This window comes from Mesoplodon mirus (genome assembly GCF_964341445.2).
Source record: "Mesoplodon mirus genome assembly, chromosome: 4".
Taxonomy (NCBI): domain Eukaryota; kingdom Metazoa; phylum Chordata; class Mammalia; order Artiodactyla; family Ziphiidae; genus Mesoplodon; species Mesoplodon mirus.
This window is the reverse complement of record NC_138979.1, coordinates 64,396,613-64,415,933: the sequence shown is the minus strand read 5'-3', so window position 1 is coordinate 64,415,933 and position 19,321 is coordinate 64,396,613. Positions and strand designations below refer to the sequence as shown.

Below are 19,321 nucleotides of genomic sequence, written 5' to 3'. Positions count from 1 at the left end.
GCGGGCTGCTGCGGTGCATCAGAGGCCTCTCCAACGCGCCCACACTGGGGATTCCAGCTAAGAAATGAAGTTGCACAGGAAGATCTGCTTGTCTGCAAACTAAGGGATGGGCAACCTGCATACACTGCATCCTCTGAGGTTGAGAAAATGCACTGGGGGTGGCCTGCCTGTTTATCATTCCCTCCTGTTGCTCTGGGGTTGGCTGTTTGTCTGGGGTGACACTGTTTCCTGCCTTCTGCTAATTGGCCAGTGAGACACACCTTGGGGGTGATGAACCTTGTGGTTTCAATTCACACACAAATGTGTCCTGATCATGTGTTTCTGCTCCTGATTACAGGTACCTCAGGCCGCTTTCCACAAAGGCCCTCTCTGTGACAATTGATAAAATGATAGAGACCTAATGTTGCTACCATCTTGCCAAAAGACCTCATTCTCTTCCCTGCTTAGGCAACATTCCATTTAGGCAAATGATCTGTGTCCATACTATCTCACTACTCCTCCTCATACCCTCTCTGAAACAGCATACTTTGGTCACCTTGCTACTTCCTTGCTTGCAAGTTAATAAAATTGACTTATTCTCAAGAAAAAAAATTAACAGGTACATGAAGAAGTAGGAAAATGTGACCCATAATGTAAGAAAAATAAATCAGTAGAGACAGACTCAAAAATGACAGAGATGATAGAATTAGTAGACAAGGACATTAAAACAGCAATTATAAATATATTGCATATCTTCAAAAAAGTAGACAAAGCCTGAGCATAGTGAGACATGAAAAGTATTTCTTCAAATGCAAATTTAGGGACTTCCCTGGTGGTGCAGTGGTTAAGACTCCACACTCCCAATGCAGGGGGCCCGGGTTCAATACCTGGTCAGGGAACTAGATCCCACATGCATGCTGCAACTAAGGAGCCAGGAAGCCGCACTAAGGAGCCTGCCTGCCCCAACTAAGACCCAGCGCAACCAAATAAATAAATATTTTTTAATGCAAATTTAATTACTAGATAATAAAAATATGATATGTGAGATTACAAATGCACTGGTTGGGGTTAGTAGTAGACTAGACACTGAAGAAGAAAAGATTAGTGAATTTGAAGACATAGCAGTAGAAACTATCCAAAATGAAATATATAGAGAAAAAAAGACTGAAAAAAAAAAGGAGTTGAGCAAAAGTGAGCTGTGGGACAACACCAAGAAACCTAATATACATGTAATTGCAGTTCCAGAAGAAGAGGAGGGAGAAAGCAGGACAGAAAAACATTTGAACAATCCGAATTTGTTGACAATTACCAACAGTTACAAAAAAGCTCAATGAACCCAAACAGAAGAAACATGAAGGAAACCACACCAAGGTACATCATAAACAAATTGCTTAAAATCAGTGATCTTCAAAAGACACTGTTTACAAAATGAAAAGGCAATCTACAGCCTGGGAGAAAATATCAATTCAGTGTCCAATAAATATGTCTAATGAATTTATAAACATCAGCAATAAAGTCAGAAAATGCAATTAAAAATTTACAATAGCAGGGGCTTCCCTGGTAGCGCAGTGGTTGAGAGTCCACCTGCTGATGCACGGGACACAGGTTCGTGCCCCGGCCTGGGAAGATCCCACATGCCGTGGAGTGGCTAGGCCCGTGAGCCATGGCCACTGAGCCTGCACATCCGGAGCCTGTGCTCTGCAACAGGAGAGGCCACAACAGTGAGAGGCCCGTGTACCGCAAAAAAAAAAAAAAAAAAAACAAAAAAAAAAACAACAGCAATGAAAAATATAAGGTCATTGAAAATAAATCTAACAAAAGATGTGCAAATATTTATGTAGAAAACTATAGCACTTTATTGAAAGGCAATAAGAAAACCAAACACAGCAACACCATGTTCATGGATAGAAAGATTCAATATTGTAAAGTTGTTATTTCTCCCCAAATTGTTCTATAGCGTTATTACTTTTCCAATCAAGTCCTAACAGAATTTTTCACACATAAAGCCAAAAAAAGATTAGTAGCCAAATCCTATAAATCAATTAGGAAGACAAACAATCCAATAGAAAAATTTTCAAAAGCACAAACAGGCATTTGTGTTTTTCACAGAAAACACAAATGGCCCATTAAATTTATGAAAATATACTTAACCTTGTTAGTAGAAAGGGAAATGCAAATAAAAACACAAATTACCATTTCATGCCCACTGGTTTGGAAACATTTTTAAAGATTGACAAAATGTTGGCAAAATGTAACTATTAAACTGCTGTGGGACTAAAAATTAGTACACTCACTTTTAAGAACAATTTTACATAATTTGGTGAAGGTGAACATTCACATACCCTTTGACCCAGCAATTCCACTCCTGCAGACATGAACAGAATATTCCCAGAGCACTATTTAAAATAGCAATAAAAATGGAAACAACCTAAATGTCCATCACAATAGAATAAATAAAAACTTATGGACACAGATACACCAGAAATACAGCTACACGTGGAACAACTCCTACAGAACACCTACTGTACGCTAGCAGAAGACCTCAGACCTCCCAAAAGGCAAGAAACTCCCCCACGTACCTGGGTAGGGCAAAGCGGAGAGATTCCCGCACAGAGGATCGGTGCCAACCGGCACTCACCAGCCCGAGAGGCTTGTCTGCTCACCCGCCGGGGCGGGCGGTGCTGGGAGCTGGGGCTCAGGCTTCAGTCGGAACGCAGGGAGAGGACTGGGGTTGGCGGCGTGAACACAGCCTGAAGGAACTAATGCGCCACAGCTCGCCGGGAGGGAGTCCGGGAAAAAGTTTGGACCTGCCGAAGAGGCAAGAGACTTCTTCTTCCCTCTTTGTTTCCTGGTGCGCAAGGAGAGGGGATTAAGAGCTCTGCTTGGAGCAGCTCCAGAGACGGGCGCGAGCCGCGGCTGAAAGCGCGGACCCCAGAGACGGGCGTGGGACGCTGGGGTTGCTGCCGCCGCCGCGAGGCCTATGTGCGAGCGCAGGTCACTGTCCACGCCCCCCTTCCAGGGAGCCTGTGCAGCCCGTCACTGCCGGGGTCCCGGGATCCAGGGACGGCTTCCCTGGGAGAACGCACGGCGCGCCTTGGGCTGGTGCAACGTCACGCCGGCCTCTGCCGCTGCCGGCTCCACCCGCACTCCGTGCCCCTCCCTGCCCCCCGGCCTGAGTGAGCCAGAGTCCCCGAAGCGGCTGCTCCTTTAACCCTGTCCTGTCTGAGCGAAGAACAGACGCCCTCCGGCGACCTACACGGAGAGGTGGGGCCAAATCCAAAGCTGAGACCCGGGAGCTGTGAGAACAAAGAAGAGAAAGGGAAATCTTTCCCAGCAGCCTCAGAAGCAGCGGATTAAAGCTCCACAATCAACTTGATGTACCCTGCATCTGTGGAATACATGAATAGACAACGAATCATCCCAAATTGAGGAGCCAGGAGTCAGTGCTGTGCCTCTGAGGTGGGAGAGCCAACTTCAGGACACTGGTCCACAAGAGACCTCCCAGCTCCACATAATATCAAACGTCGAAAATCTTCCAGAGATCTCCATCTCAAGACCAGCACCCAGCTTCACTCAACGACCAGCAAGCTACAGTGCTGGACACCCTATGCCAAACAACTAGCAAGACAGGAACACAATGCCACCCATTAGAAGAGAGGCTGCCTAAAATCATAAAAAGTCCACAGACACCCCAAAATACACCACCAGACGTGGACCTGTCCACCAGAAAGACAAGATCCAGCCTCAACCACCAGAACACAGGCACTAGTCCCCTCCACCAGGAAGGCTACACAACCCACTGAACCAACCTTAGCCACTGGGGACAGACACCCAAAACAACGGGAACTATGAACCTGCAGCCTGCAAAAAGGAGACCCCAAACACAGTAACATAAGCAAAATGAGAAGACAGAAAAACACACAGCAGGAGAAGGAGCAAGATAAAAACCCACCAGACCTAACAAATGAAGAGGAAATAGGCAGTCTACCTGAAAAAGAATTCAGAATAATGATAGTAAAGATGATCCAAGATTCTATTTCCAAGATCCAAAATCTTGGAAATAGAATAGACAAAATGCAAGAAACAGTTAATAAGGACCTAGAAGAACTAAAGATGAATCAAGCAACAATTAAAAACACAATAAATGAAATGAAAAATACTCTAGATGGGATCAATAGCAGAATAACTGAGGCAGAAGAACAGATAAGTGAGGTGGAAGATAAAATAGTGGAAATAGCTGCTGCAGAGCAAAATAAAGAAAAAAGAATGAAAAGAACAGAGGACAGTCTCAGAGACCTCTGGGACAACATTAAACGCACCAACATTCGAATTATAGGGGTTCCAGAAGAAGAAGAGAAAAAGAAAGGGACTGAGAAAATATTTGAAGGGATTATAGTTGAAAACTTCCCTAATATAGGAAAGGAAATAGTTAATCAAGTCCAGGAGGCACAGAGAGTCCCATACAGAATAAATCCAAGGAGAAATACGCCAAGACACATATTAATCAAACTGTCAAAAATTAAACACAAAGAAATCATATTAAAAGCAGCAAGGGAAAAACAGCAAATAACACACAAGGGAATCCCCATCAGGTTAACAGCTGATCTCTCAGCAGAAACTCTACAAGCCAGAAGGGAGTGGCAGGACATAATTAAAGTGATGAAGGAGAAAAACCTGCAACCAAGACTACCCTACCCAGCAAGGATCTCATTCAGATTTGATGGAGAAATTAAAACCTTTACAGACAAGCAAAAGCTGAGAGAGTTCAGCACCACCAAACCAGCTTTACAACAAATGCTAAAGGAACTTCTCTAGGCAAGAAACACAACAGAAGGAAAAGACCTACAATAGCGAACCCAAAACAATTAAGGAAATGGGAATAGGAACATACATATCAATAATTACCTTAAATGTAAATGGACTAAATGCTCCCACCAAAAGACACAGATTGGTTGAATGGATACAAAAACAAGACCCATATATATGCTGTCTACAAGAGACCCACTTCAGACCTAGAGACACATACACATTGAAAGTAAGGGGATGGAAAAAGATATTCCATGCAAATGGAAATCAAAAGAAAGCTGGAGTAGCAATTCTTATATCAGACAAAATAGACTTTAAAATAAAGACTATTAGAAGAGACAAAGAAGGACACTACATAATGATCAAGGGATCGATCCAAGAAGAAGATATAACAATTGTAAATATTTATGCACCCAACATAGAAGCACCTCAATACATAAGGCAAATACTAACAGCCATAAAAGGGGAAATCGACAGTAACACACTCATAGTAGGGGACTTTAACACCCCACTTTCACCAATGGACAGATCATCCAAAATGAAAATAAATAAGGAAGCACAAGCTTTAAATGATACATTAAACAAGATGGACTTAATTGATATTTATAGGACATTCCATCCAAAAACAACAGAATACATATTTTTCTCAAGTGCTCATGGAACATTCTCCAGGATAGATCATATCTTGGGTCACAAATCAAGCCTTGGTAAATATAAGAAAATTGAAATTGTATGAAGTATCTTTTCCGACCACAATGCTATGAGACTAGACATCAATTACAGGAAAAGATCTGTAAAAAATACAAACACATGGAGGCTAAACAATACACTACTTAATAACGAAGTGATCACTGAAGAAATCAAAGAGGAAATTTAAAAATACCTAGAAACAAATGACAATGGAGACACGATGACCCAAAACCTATGGGACCCAGCAAAAGCAGTTCTAAGGGGGAAGTTTATAGCAATACAATCCCACCTGAAGAAACAGGAAACATCTCGAGTAAACAACCTGACCCTGCACCTAAAGCAATTAGAGAAAGAAGAACAAAAAACCCCCAAAGTTAGCAGAAGGAAAGAAATCATAAAGATCAGATCAGAAATAAATGAAAAAGAAATAAAGAAACGATAGCAAAGATCAATAAAACTAAAAGCTGGTTCTTTGAGAAGATAAACAAAATTGATAAACCATTAGCCAGACTCATCAAGAAAAAAAGGGAGAAGACTCAAATCAATAGAATTAAAAATGAAAAAGGAGAAGTAACAACTGATACTGCAGAAATACAAAAGATCATGAGAGATTACTACAAGCAACTCTATGCCAATAAAATAGACAACCTGGAAGAAATGGACAAATTCTTAGAAATGCACAACCTGCCAAGACTGAATCAGGAAGAAATAGAAAATATGAATAGACCAATCACAAGCACTGAAATTGAAAATGTGATTAAAAATCTTCCAACAAACAAAAGCCCAGGACCAAATGGCTTCACAGGCGAATTCTATCAAACATTTAGAGAAGAGCTAACACCTATCCTTCTCAAACTCTTCCAAAATATAGCAGAGGGAGGAGCACTCCCAAACTCATTCTACGAGGCCACCATCACCTTGATACCAAAACCAGGCAAGGATGTCACAAAGAAAGAAAACTACAGGCCAATATCACTGATGAACATAGATGCAAAAATCCTCAACAAAATACTAGCAAACAGAATCCAACAGCACATTAAAAGGATCACACACCATGATCAGGTGGGGTTTATTCCAAGAATGCAAGGATTCTTCAATATATGCAAATCAATCAATGTGATACACCATATTAACAAATTGAAGGAGAAAAACCATATGATCATCTCAATAGATGCAGAGAAAGCTTTTGACAAAATTCAACACCCATTTATGATAAAAAACCCTGCAGAAAGTAGGCATAGAGGGAACTTTCCTCAACATAATAAAGGACATATATGACAAACCCACAGCCAACATCATCCTCAATGGTGAAAAACTGAAACCATTTCCACTAAGATCAGGAACAAGACAAGGCTGCCCACTCTCACCACTCTTATTCAATTTAGTTTTGGAAGTTTTAGCCACAGCAATCAGAGAAGAAAAGGAAATAAAAGGAATCCAAATTGGAAAAGAAGAAGTAAAGCTGTCACTGTTTGCAGATGACATGATACTATACATAGAGAATCCTAAAGATGCTACCAGAAAACTACTAGAGCTAATCAATGAATTCGGTAAAGTAGCAGGATACAAAATTAATGCACAGAAATCTCTGGCATTCCTGTACACTAATGATGAAAAATCTGAAAGTGAAATCAAGAAAACACTCCCATTTACCATTGCAACAAAAAGATTAAAATATCTAGGAATAAACCTACCTAAGGAGACAAAAGACCTGTATGCAGAAAATTATAAGACACTGATGAAAGAAATTAAAGATGATACAAATAGATGGAGAGATATACCATGCTCCTGGATTGGAAGAATCAATATTGTGAAAATGACTCTACTACCCAAAGCAATCTACAGATTCAATGCAATCCCTATCAAACTACCACTGGCATTTTTCACAGAACTAGAACAAAAAATTTCAAAATTTGTTTGGAAAAACAAAAGACCCCGAATAGCCAAAGCAATCTTGAGAACGAAAAACGGAGCTGGAGGAATCAGGCTCCCTGACTTCAGACTATACTACAAAGCTACAGTAATCAAGACAGTGTGGTACTGGCACAAAAACAGAAAGATAGATCAATGGAACAGGATAGAAAGCCCAGAGATAAACCCACGCACATATGGTCAACTTATCTTTGATAAAGGAGGCAGGAATGTACAGTGGAGAAAGGACAGCCTCTTCAATGAGTGGTGCTGGGAAAACTGGACAGGGACATGTAAAAGTATGAGATTAGATCATTCCCTAACACCATACACAAAAATAAGCTCAAAATGGATTAAAGACCTAAATGTAAGGCCACAAACTATCAAACTCTTAGAGGAAAACATAGGCAGAACACTCTATGACATAAATCACAGCAAGATCCTTTTGGACCCACCTCCTAGAGAAATGGAAATAAAAACAAAGATAAACAAATGGGACCTAATGAAACTTCAAAGCTTTTGCACAGCTAAGGAGACCATAAACAAGACCAAAAGACAACCCTCAGAATGGGAGAAAATATTTGCAAATGAAGCAACTGACAAAGGATTAATCTCCAAAATTTATAAGCAGCTCATGCAGCTCAATAGCAAAAAAACAAACAACCCAATCCAAAAATGGGCAGAAGACTTAAATAGGCATTTCTCCAAAGAAGATATACAGACTGCCAACAAACACATGAAAGAATGCTCAACATCATTAATCATTAGAGAAATGCAAATCAAAACTACAATGAGATATCATCTCACACCAGTCAGAATGGCCATCACCAAAAAATCTAGAAACAATAAATGCTGGAGAGGGTGTGGAGAAAAGGGAACACTCTTGCACTGCTGGTGGGAATGTGAATTGGTACAGCCACTATGGAGAACAGTAGGGAGGTTCCTTAAAAAACTAAAAATAGAACTACCATATGACCCAGCAATCCCATTACTAGGCATATACCCTGAGAAAACCATAATTCAAAAAGAGACATGTACCAAAATGTTCATTGCAGCTCTATTCACAATAGCCTGGAGATGGAAACAACCTAAGTGTCCATCATCGGATGAATGGATAAAGAAGATGTGGCACATATATACAATGGAATATTACTCAGCCATAAAAAGAAACGAAACTGAGCTATTTGTAATGAGGTGGATAGACCTAGAGTCTGTCATACAGAGTGAAGTAAGTCAGAAAGAGAAAGACAAATACCGTATGCTAACACATATATATGGAATTTAAGAAAAAAAATGTCATGAAGAACCAGGGGTAAAACAGGAATAAAGACACAGACCTACTTGAGAATGGACTTGAGGATATGGGGAGGGGGAAGGGTAAGCTGTGACAAAGCGAAAGAGAGGCATGGACATATATACAGTACCAAACGTAAGGTAGATAGATAGTGGGAAGCAGCCGCATAGCACAGGGAGATCAGCTTGGTGCTTTGTGACCGCCTGGAGGGGTGGGATAGGGAGGGTGAGAGGGAGGGAGATGCAAGAGGGAAGGGATGTGGGAACAGATGTATATGTATGACTGATTCACTTTGTTATAAAGCAGAAACTAATAAAAAAAGAATAAAAAATAAAAAAGAGGCGATATTAAAAAAAAAAAGCTTAAGCTCATCTCTTTCTGTCACTTGGGACCTCATGTATGGAGAAGTGAAAATAAATTATATGGAGTTTATGTAAAACAAACAAACAAACAAACAAAACAAAACAAAAAAAAACTATAGCTCCATGAAACATGGATTTTATTTTCTAAAGATGACCATCACAATATATCCCATCCTACATGTTCTTCTCTCCTTCTTAGATGCCAGTGACTTGAATATTAGATTTTTTTTTTATAGTCCCCTGGGTCCCTGGGGTTCTGTTCACTTTTTTTTTCCAGTTTATTTTCTCTCTGCTGTCCAGATTGGGTAATTTCTAGTGTTGTATTTTCTAGTTCATGGATTCTTTCTTCTGTCCCCCTCCATTTTGCTGTTGAGCACATTCACCAAGTTTTTTATTTGGTTATTGAATTTTTCAGTTCCAAAATGTCCATTTGGTTCTTCTTTATAACATAGTTCTTTGCTGAGACTTTCTCTTTTTTCATTTGTTTCAAGTATGTTTGCAGTTGCTTACTGAAGCATTGTATGATGGCTGCTTTTAAATCTTCATCAGATAATTCTAACATCTCTAACATCTTGAGTTTGGCATCTATTTCTTTCTTTTTTCCTTCAGTGTGAGGTCTTCTTGGCTATTGGTATGACAAGTAATTTTCTACCCAAACCTGGGTATTTTAGCTATTATGTCATGAGACTCTGGATCTTATTTAAATGTTTTGTTTTAGCTGGCTTCCTCTGACACTGGTCCAGCAGAGGAAGGGAGGTGCTACCTCATTATGGCAAGGCAGGGTTTGACATCCAGGTTCCCCACTCAGCCTCCATATTAGTCATCTCAGGCTTCCATAACTAAACACCACAGACTGGGTGGCTTAAATGACAGAAATTTATTGTCTCACATTCTGGAGGCTGGAAAGTCCAAGATCAAGATGTTGGCATTTGCTTTCTATGAGACCTCTCTCCTTGGCTTGCAGTTGGCCACCTATTCCCTCTGTCCTCATATGGCCTTTTCTCTGTGCACTTGCATCCCACGTGTCTCTTCCTTTTCTTATCAGGACATCTATTGGATTAGGACCTCACCCTTATGACCTCGTTTAACCTTAATTACCCCCTTAACAGCCCTATCTCCAAACATTGTATCATCAGGGGTTACAGCTTTAACTTATGAATGGGGGAGGGCACAATTCAGTTCATAACAGCCTCCACTGACTCTTGAGTCGGGGGTATTATGTGTTATTTCTGGGAGGGCGTGGGAATTCTGGCTCCCATTACACCTCCTTGGCTGTGAGGAGTAGGTGTGTCTCCTACTGCCCCCTGTATTTATGACCTCTACTTACACTACACTATTCAGGATAGTAGTAACCTCTGGAGTGGTGAGAGCAGATATGATTTGGGAAGAGATATAGAAGGCTCCAAGGAATTGGATGTGTTTTATTTTCTAGTTGGGAAATAAGTATATTGGTATTAATTATACTATTATTATTTAAACTTGTACATATATGTTATATAAGGCATATTCTTTTGTATATATGATATATTCCACAATTCAAAAAATAAAAAGATAGAAAAACCCAGCCACAACAAAACAGAAATATGGTCTCTGTACTTAGAATATTTATAACCTAGCCGAGGTCCTGAGAAATAACAATCTACCATCTGTGGTATTAAGCATTATCTATGTGCCAGGCATTATACTAAGCACTTCATAAACATCATCTTACTTATTCCACACAACTCTCCTAGGAGGTAGATATTAATCCATTTCACAGATGAGGAAGCTCAGGCTCAAAGAGGTCAGAATCACAGAGATGGAATTCAAGCCCAGGCCAGTCTGCAGAGCCCATACTCTTCAGTCCCTTAGCCCCCTGAATGAGGTTAAAACTAATTAATATCATTCATCCCAGTTGTCATGTGCCATACACCTGCCACAGCTAATAAAATCTCACAGAGAACATTAGACTCCAGCAAGACAGATAATGTCTCTTGAGAGAACATTGTGGACAAGGTGACTACTAGTGGTGGCTCTACCAAAACTAGCCCAGGTTATGACCTGGAGTGGGTCAGGATCTGCCCAGGTGAGCAGGGGTAGGGACTAGCCAGGCAGGCAAAAGCTGTTGCTGAGGCCTGTCAAACCATATGGGCAGGGCCTTGAAAGTTTCCAGAATTGGGAGGAAGGGGAGCCATAGATGGAGAACAATGAAAGGCATCTCACCTGCTCTTTCAAATGGAGGGATCCCAACAGTGGGGCAGGAGCAGTTGGAGCTGGAGGGATGGAATGGTGCCTGAAGGATGAAAGTGCTAAAGATCAGGGCTAGTAATTGAGGCAGGAGCCAGGCATATGGCCACAGACAGACCCAGACATAGTGTGGCCTACCCTGTCCCACTGCTTTCTCTGTGGCATAGAAGGGAGGTCACAGAAATTGAGAGATGATTGTTTAGGTATATTAGCCATGAACTGTGGCCCTGTTGGGGAGCTCCATGTCCTTTCCTATGCAGCCTGCCCAACATGTTGGTAGCAAAGACCTGCCTGTCCACTGGGGTGAGGGAAGAGGCTGAGCCACAGTCATGAGCCCACATGGTCACTGTTCATGAGAACGGTGCCTAAGGCCAAACAAGATAGGATTTTCCAGGGACTGTCAACCCCCACTATAAGGCCATGGGCTCTGGGATGGGGACCCTGGCAGGACTGCAGCTCAAAGTCAAGCTTGGAGTGTTGTACACCCCAGATTCAGACTGAGATCCTAGTAGCTGAGCACTTGCCTAGGATGAGGGAAGCATGATCAGTCACACCTGGGTACCCTTTTGGACATTAAACACAGAGAAGTTAGGAGCAAACCAGAAGGAGTGGCAAGGGGCCCACACCTTCCTCCTTAGAGCTGCTGAAAGGGCAGCTCTCCTTAGCACCAGTACATCCTGGGGATGGGAAAGGGCACTCAGTTCACAGCTAGTGGCTTATAACCTGCTCTGGCTGTACTAGTTGGGCCAAATAGATAGTACTTTAGGAATTTGATTATTATGACATAGTCTTCTTTTTCTCTCATAATACTTATTAACTTAAAATTTCTTTTTTTTTTTTTTTTTTTTGCGGTATGCGGGCCTCTCACTGCTGAGGCCTCTCCCGTCGCGGAGCACAGGCTCCGGACGTGCAGGCTCAGCAGCCATGGCTCACGGGCCCAGCCGCTCCGCGGCATGTGGGATCTTCGCGGACTGGGGCACGAACCCGTGTCCCCTGCATCGGCAGGCAGACTCCCAACCACTGCGCCACCAGGGAAGCCCCTAACTTAAAATTTCTAATGTTCATGTGTCCATATCAGCTTTTTTGGGGTTAGTATTTATATGACATTGCTTTCTAACCTTCAACTTTAACTTTTCTGTGTCCTTCTATTTAAAGTGAGCCTTTTGTAAACAGCAGAGTTAGATATTGTTTTTTACCTAGTCTGATAATCCTTGTCTTTTAAATGACATATTTATACTATTCACATTAATTGTAATTACTGGCATAGTTGGGTTTACCTTGCTATTTGTTTTCTATTTTCCTTTGTACTTTTATTCCTCCCTTTTGATTTTCCTTTGGGTTAATCAAGTTTTTAAATTTTTATTATTTCATTTTGCTCTACTATTAGCTTTTTAATTGCATCTTATTTTATTATGATTTTAGTGATCATCCTGGATATTACAATATGCATCCTTGATTTATGTCAATTTATTTTAAATTAGTATTTTTATAGTTAGTACTTAATGCAAATACCTTAGAACTGTTAATTCCCATCTTTGGTGCTATTGCTGACATATATTTACTTTTATGTTAAAAATCTTATGAGATATTATTCTTTTTAAGTTGGTTTTTATTTATTTTTAAAATTAGTTAATTAATTTACTGGCTGTGCAGTGTGTGGAATCTTAGTTCCCAACCAAGATTGAACCTGGGCCCTTGGCAGTGAGAGCATGGAGTCCTAACCACTGGACCACCAAGGAATTCTCTATTTTTGTTTTAAATAGTCAATATTCATTTATAATTATATACATTTTTATCTTTTGCTATGCCTTTCATTCTTTCCTGCAGTTCCCTCAGGGATCATTTTCCTTCAGCCAGAAGAACTCCCTTAAGAATTTCCTGTAGTGCTGATGTGTACTAGTGACAAACCAAATTCTTTGAATTTTTGTCCACTTGAACACTTTTATTTTGTCTTCATTTTTGAAGGATATTTTTCTGGGCATAGAATCTAGATTGGTAGGGTTTTTTTCTTTTAGCATTTTAATGATGTCATTTCATTGTCTTCTGGCTTCCATAATCAGCCATCAGTACCGTTAACTGATAACTAACTCTCTCTCTCTCCCTCTCCTTCTTTCTTTAAAAACATGGTTGCTGGGCTTCCCTGGTGGCGCACTGGTTGAGAGTCCGCCTGCCAATGCAGGGGACGCGGGTTCGTGCCCTGGTCCGGGAAGATCCCACGTGCCACAGAGTGGCTAGGCCCGTGAGCCATGGCCGCTGAGCCTGCGCATCCGGAGCCTGTGCTCCGCAATGGGAGAGGCCACAACAGTGAGAGGCCCACGTACTGCAAAAAATATATATATATATGGCTGCTTTTAGGATTTTCTGCTTTGTCTTTGATTTTCAGCAATTTACCTATGATAGGCCTAGGTGTAGTTTTCTTTATACTTATCCTTCTTGGAGCTCACTGATATTCCTGAATCTGTGGCTTGATGCCTTTCATCATATTTGGAAAATTGTCAGTCATTATTTATTCAAGTATTTGAGCATGCCCTGCATATCTCTTCTGCTCAGCTCTGTTTATTCCTCAATTCTTTTTCACTCTTGCTTCAATCTGGATAAGTTCTATTGATTGGTCACTAATCTTGTCTTCTGCTGTATACAGTCTCCTGTTAAACCCATTCAGTGAGTTCTTAATTTCAGATATTGTATTTTGCAGAAAAGTATGCCATTTTTTTTCATTCTTATAGATTCAAGTTTTCTGTTTAAATACTCAAGCTTTTCACCCATTTTGTCCATCTTTTGCTCTATTCTCTTTAACATATTATTCTTACTTATTTTAAAACATTTGTTTGAGATGTCACCTCCTGCTTGGTCTAGCTTCCTGCATCTCAGTTTGGAAAATGGTCTCAGGAAGAAAAGTGGGTAAGTATGGGGCTCACCATGTGTGCCCTCCATCTGCCAAAGATCATAGCCCTGCTTTGCCTGCTGTCTAGTCCCTGCAAACTGTTGTCACATATATTTTGCTCACATTCATAGTTGTTTACCATGGAAGATTCCATCTAAAACCAATGACCCTACCATGACTAGAAGTTCCTCCCTTAGGGATTTGAGAGGTTGAGGCTAAGTTGAAAGGGTGCATGTCAGAGAGGCCATGAAGCTGTCTGGACTCTGAGGTCATGCCCAGCAAGCTAAGAGATTAAGAGGTAGAAACAATGAGTTTGAAGAAGCTGTGAGGAAGAGAACAGCTGAACATATGGTGTGGGGGCGGGGAGGGGGCTGTGTAAGAGAAGGGGACAGACTGTGAAGGAGATCAGGGAGTGCCACAGAACCATCCATGATGCCCTGTTGTCCTGACTCCATAGGGCCCTGAATCCAGTGCCACACTCCATCCCCAGGGTCCATGTAGCAGAGAGAGCAGAGTGGGCAGGCAGTGGCAGGGGGCCTGGAGTGCCAAGCCTTAGGGCTCCAGTGGGCCACAGAGGCCTCTGCAGATGACTGGAAGAGGGAGCAAGGAAGCAAGAACAGCCTTTGGGCCTGAGTCTCCCAGCCAGAGGGGCCATGTGGCCCCTGGGAGGAGGATGGGGCAGCTCTCTTGGAACTACCTTCCAACCAGAGGAAGCCAGTATCCCATGTCTACCAGGCGCAATGGGGCCCTCACTACTGTCCTCATTTATTTGCATCTTTTTGCATGTCATTTGTCATTTGCATGGGGTCTCATTTTATGTCAAATTCACAGTCTCTGCTTATTCCTCCCTATTTGGGTGTAGGGAAAAGTGGACCTTCAGCTAAATCCCCCTTGGGGAATTTTATTTTAACTCTCAGTATACCATCAGGGTCCTTTAAACCCAATTTTAATTTTTAAGTTTCTTTTTTGAGCAGTTTTAACTCTTCATAAGGATTGATATTTTATGACTTTTATCCTTTCACAGGGGTCTTCCAAAAACCAAAGAGAAATTTCAATTATCTTTTTAATAGAATAAAGCTTGTTCTATCTTACAATTGCCATAACGATCCATTGGATCCTTTATATACCCAAAATGTATCAATTGCCATATTGATCCATTGAATCCTGGATAAATTCAAAATTTATCCTGGGGCTTCCCTGGTGGCACAGTGGTTGAGAGTCCGCCTGCCAATGCAGGGAATGCAGGTTCTTGCCCCGGTCCGGGAAGATCCCACATGTCACGGAGCGGCTGGGCCCGTGAGCCATGGCCGCTGAGCCTGCGTGTCCGGAGCCTGTGCTCCGCAACGGGAGAGGCCACAACAGTGAGAGGCCCGCATACCGCAAAAAAAAAAAAAAAAAAAAATTTATCCTAGATCTTAAAACATTTTGCTATTTCATCCTCCTAGGAACTATTTTTCATCATTACTCATTAATTATTCTCAACCATGCTTTTTAAAAACAGAGACTAAAATAATAAAAAAAACAGAAGAATGATGGGATTACCTGGAAGGATGATTCAATAGTGATATGAATCATTACTATTCCACCATCTTTCAATTTTCTTATTGTTCTGTCCAAAGCATTAGACATCTTTCAAGAAGATGGAAACAAGAAGTCTAGAAACATTATCTTTGTTTGTTTGTTTTAGCTTTCATTGTAGAAGATGAGAATTCAGAATATTTCATTTTCCTACAAAGAAGAAAGAAAAACAGACATTTCATAGTTACTGAGGAATCATTAGATGAATGCAATGTGACAGATAGCAGCCACTCTAGACTACAATGATGATGGTAAAATTATATATAAGCAAAGTTGTGGACTATGAGTTTTCAGATATCTTAGATGAATTTTCTCAAATTCAAGAGTTGTCCCCATTTTCCCAGAGAGTGGAGAGCTAGAGACCAGAGAGGGATAGTTCTTTTCTAGGGTCACCCAGCTCTTGCCCTGTTCTGTTGCACAGAGATGTGCCATTGAGCCAGCCTTTCTCATGGCAGGCATACGGTAGGTGCTTCCCTGCAAGCCTGAACAGGGCTGGCCCTTGAAGTAAGGAGGCTGTCCAAATCCCCGCTCCTGAGACCTGGCACTTGCCCAACTCATCTGCCACCCTTCCTTGGGCCTTGGGGCTCTTGAAGCTGTGGTTTTCCTCTGGGTGGTGACTCAGTGCCCACAGCCCACCCTGCATGTGAACCTCCCTTCCCCTGGGCCTCACTGACCGCCCTAAACCACAGGCAGCTGTGGTTTTCCCTAAAACAGCAACCACTAACTGCCAAGCCCACCCCACCTACCCTCCACTCCCCACTCCACCCGTCAGTGCCCTAGCCCCAACCTCAGGGCATCAACTGTAAGAGAACTGAAGGGAGTTGCATACATCCATGGGACATGGTGTTTATAATGAGCTTTGCCTTTTATAGCATGAGTGTAAAAGATATACCCATTTAATAGACAGGGAGAATGAGGCCAAAATGTTTTAGGGGCTTCTTTCAAAGCAATCTATGCATTCCTTCAACTAGCATTCCTTAAAAGCCCACTAAAACACAGGACAGTAGACACTGAGATGCCCATTTTCCCCTTCAGGGAAGGACTTGGTACCCAGGGGCAGGAGTACTGTGGGCTGTCAGCCCCTCAAGGGATTGCTTCAGCTGCAGATACTTGCTTTACTAGAGGTCATGCCCTTCTCTGGGTGTTCTATACACAAAGACTAATCTAGTTGGGGTATAAAGGCCCAGCTATTTCAACCCAGTGTGGGATTGTGACAGGCCATTCTGCTCCAAGCTCCCAATGAGGCAACCAAGGCTGGGGTGGGGCTTGCAGTGCAGCTCTGCCCAGTTCTGCCTCTTCCCCCTCCCTTCTACAGGCATCAATCTCAAGAGCTCTCCCTAAAGAACATCCAGCATGCTAAACTTTGAGTCATAGTCTGCTTCCCGGAGAACTCACCCGCAATACTTGGCTTTCAAAGAGCTGCCAGCCTAGTGGCAGAGAGACACGTAAACAACCAAAGTGGAGAAAGGATGGCCCCAGGGTGACACAGCCACCAGAGGCCCCCAAAAACAGGCTTTGGTGCACAGGCAGGGAGGATCTGGGAGGCACTGGGTAGCAGCATTGACGCAAGAGCCTAAGCACCTCTTGCCACCCTAAAGCTGCAGCACAGACCCTTGGCTTGGAGGAGGGACAGGGTTCCCACCTGCTACCATGATTTTCTCTCACCTAGTCTGCTCCCATAAGCAACACCCCCCAGGGTGGCCCTCTCCCAACTTTCCTCCTCAAATACATATTCTAACTATGGGTCCAGGTGCCTCTTACAGCCCCAGTACCTTGTGGCCAGCCAGAGGCAGCTGCAGAGCTCCAGGGCTGCTCAAGGGAGCTGTTCTGGACCTTGAGGGCTCAGAAAGGAGAGCAGACCCTTAGGTCAAGCAAAGGAACCCCAGGATTGTGGGGAACACAACTCGGTTCCAGTCCCACAAAAAGAAACATGGCCAAGGGAGCAAGCAAGCTCTCCTCACTGTGGGCACATCCCCATACTATGGTCCAGCCTGTACTTGCTATGCTTCTGATGATCAGGAACTCTGACCCTATGTCCCCTCCAACCAGAGGTCCCAGGGCTGGACAACTCAGATAATAAGGAAGGTCTTCCTTCCCTGGAGCCCTTCCCTCTGTCTCCCTGGGCCTTCTGCAAGAGTCCTCTTCTGGCCTTAGGGGCCATGGAGTCTGCCCCCTCTGCCCAAGGCTAATCTTTAGCACAAAAAATCCACAATTTGGGCCCCCAATCTGATCCCAAGTCATTGTGGGATCTTAGGAACATTCCTCTTGCAGGGACCTCATTTCTCCATCTGTTTGACACAGGGGCAGGAGAGGAAGTCTTTCAGCTTCCTGACTGCCCTGACATTTGTGACCCAGTGGTATATCAAGACCATGATCCTATGCCTGGCCCCCACCCCACCCCTTTGTCTTCCCTCCAACTTTCCCAGACCCAGCATCTGCCACTGCCCCTTCCCTGACCTTCCACCTCTCCTGGGACTGACAAGAGATGAGAGGGTTAAAAGTCAGCCTTGCCTCCCAACTGACCCTAGAGGACTGCTCGGAGGGCGTGCCAGTCACTAAGCGCAGGGCAGCAGCTGCAACAAGCCAGTGTTCTGGCAATTCCTGGAAATCATGTTGGAGAAATGCTGCCCTGGTGAGGGATGGGAGTGAAGAGTTCAGGGTGGGAAACAGCCAGTTTACTTGAACGTATGTGTTGGTGAGGTTACTCCCTTGCAGCAGAGAAGTCAGAAAATCTGCTATCCATGCTAGACTCCTCTGTTGTGAGGAAGGATGACTCATCACAGACAATCTCTGCTCAAAGTGTACCATGGGCCCCACAATCCCCCACCCGCACAAGGAACAGCAGTGGGAGGGGACAGAAATGGAATGGGCACAGGCTGTGGCTTTGAGTCTAGTCCAGGATGGAGGCAAACCATGTCACAGACTTTAGCCAGGCCACAGTTGCACCAACCCTGACCCTGGGACAGCACTGGAGAGGGATGGAACCCAGCCATCCATGTCTTCTAGGCCAGGCCCAGCTTGTTTGGTTGTAAATATTATTAAGGGATTTAGTGGCAAGGGATGAGGCGCTCAGTCTGCAACCAGCATCAGGGATCAGTCTATGACCAGGATCAGGGCTCAGAGTGTGACCAGAATGAGAACTCAGTCCTGATGACAAGGGCCCTCACATTAATCACCCTCCAGGTGAGGCTCAGAGCCAGGGAAGTTGTGGAAAGTGTCTGAGGGAAGGGTGGGGTCAGCTGGGAGAGAGGGGAGGTGGGGAAGCATGATTGCTAAGAGGTCCCTGGGCCTGTTGCCAGCTGAGTGAAAGCCAGACAGGGAGTCAGAACTCCAGCTCCGCCAGCTGTGCAATTTGGGGGACTACTTCCATTTTGGGCTGGGGGGGTCTCTGTTTTCCTGTGTGTAACATGGGGATATTTCCTTCTGTCCTGCCTGATAACAACCTTTTAAACCACATGCAACTTCATGTTTTACGAAGCAGCATCTCTTTTGGCCCTCACAAGAACCCTTATCATACATGCCTCACAGGCTGAGAATGCAATTTATGAGATGGCTGAAAAGACGGATGGGGTTGTTTGCTCAGTTTTAAAA

At 43.1% G+C, this 19,321-nt stretch overlaps 1 protein-coding gene across 9 annotated transcripts in view; it reads right to left on the bottom strand.

Moving 5' to 3' along the window:
• PPCDC (phosphopantothenoylcysteine decarboxylase) overlaps nucleotides 1–19,321 on the bottom strand; it is a 123,498-nt gene that overhangs the window by 51,059 nt on the left and 53,118 nt on the right. For 4 of the 9 annotated variants that reach the window (XR_014293644.1, XR_014293646.1, XR_014293647.1 and 1 more), the window contains exon 7: nucleotides 15,695–15,880. The exons of 1 other annotated variant lie outside the window; for it this stretch is intronic. The gene's annotated coding sequence lies outside the window, so the exon portion shown is untranslated. Of the gene's footprint in view, nucleotides 1–2,959; nucleotides 3,276–11,242; nucleotides 11,315–15,694; nucleotides 15,881–19,321 lie in introns of those variants that run through there. 4 more of the 9 variants (XR_014293648.1, XR_014293649.1, XR_014293650.1 and 1 more) reach the window with 4 other exon arrangements.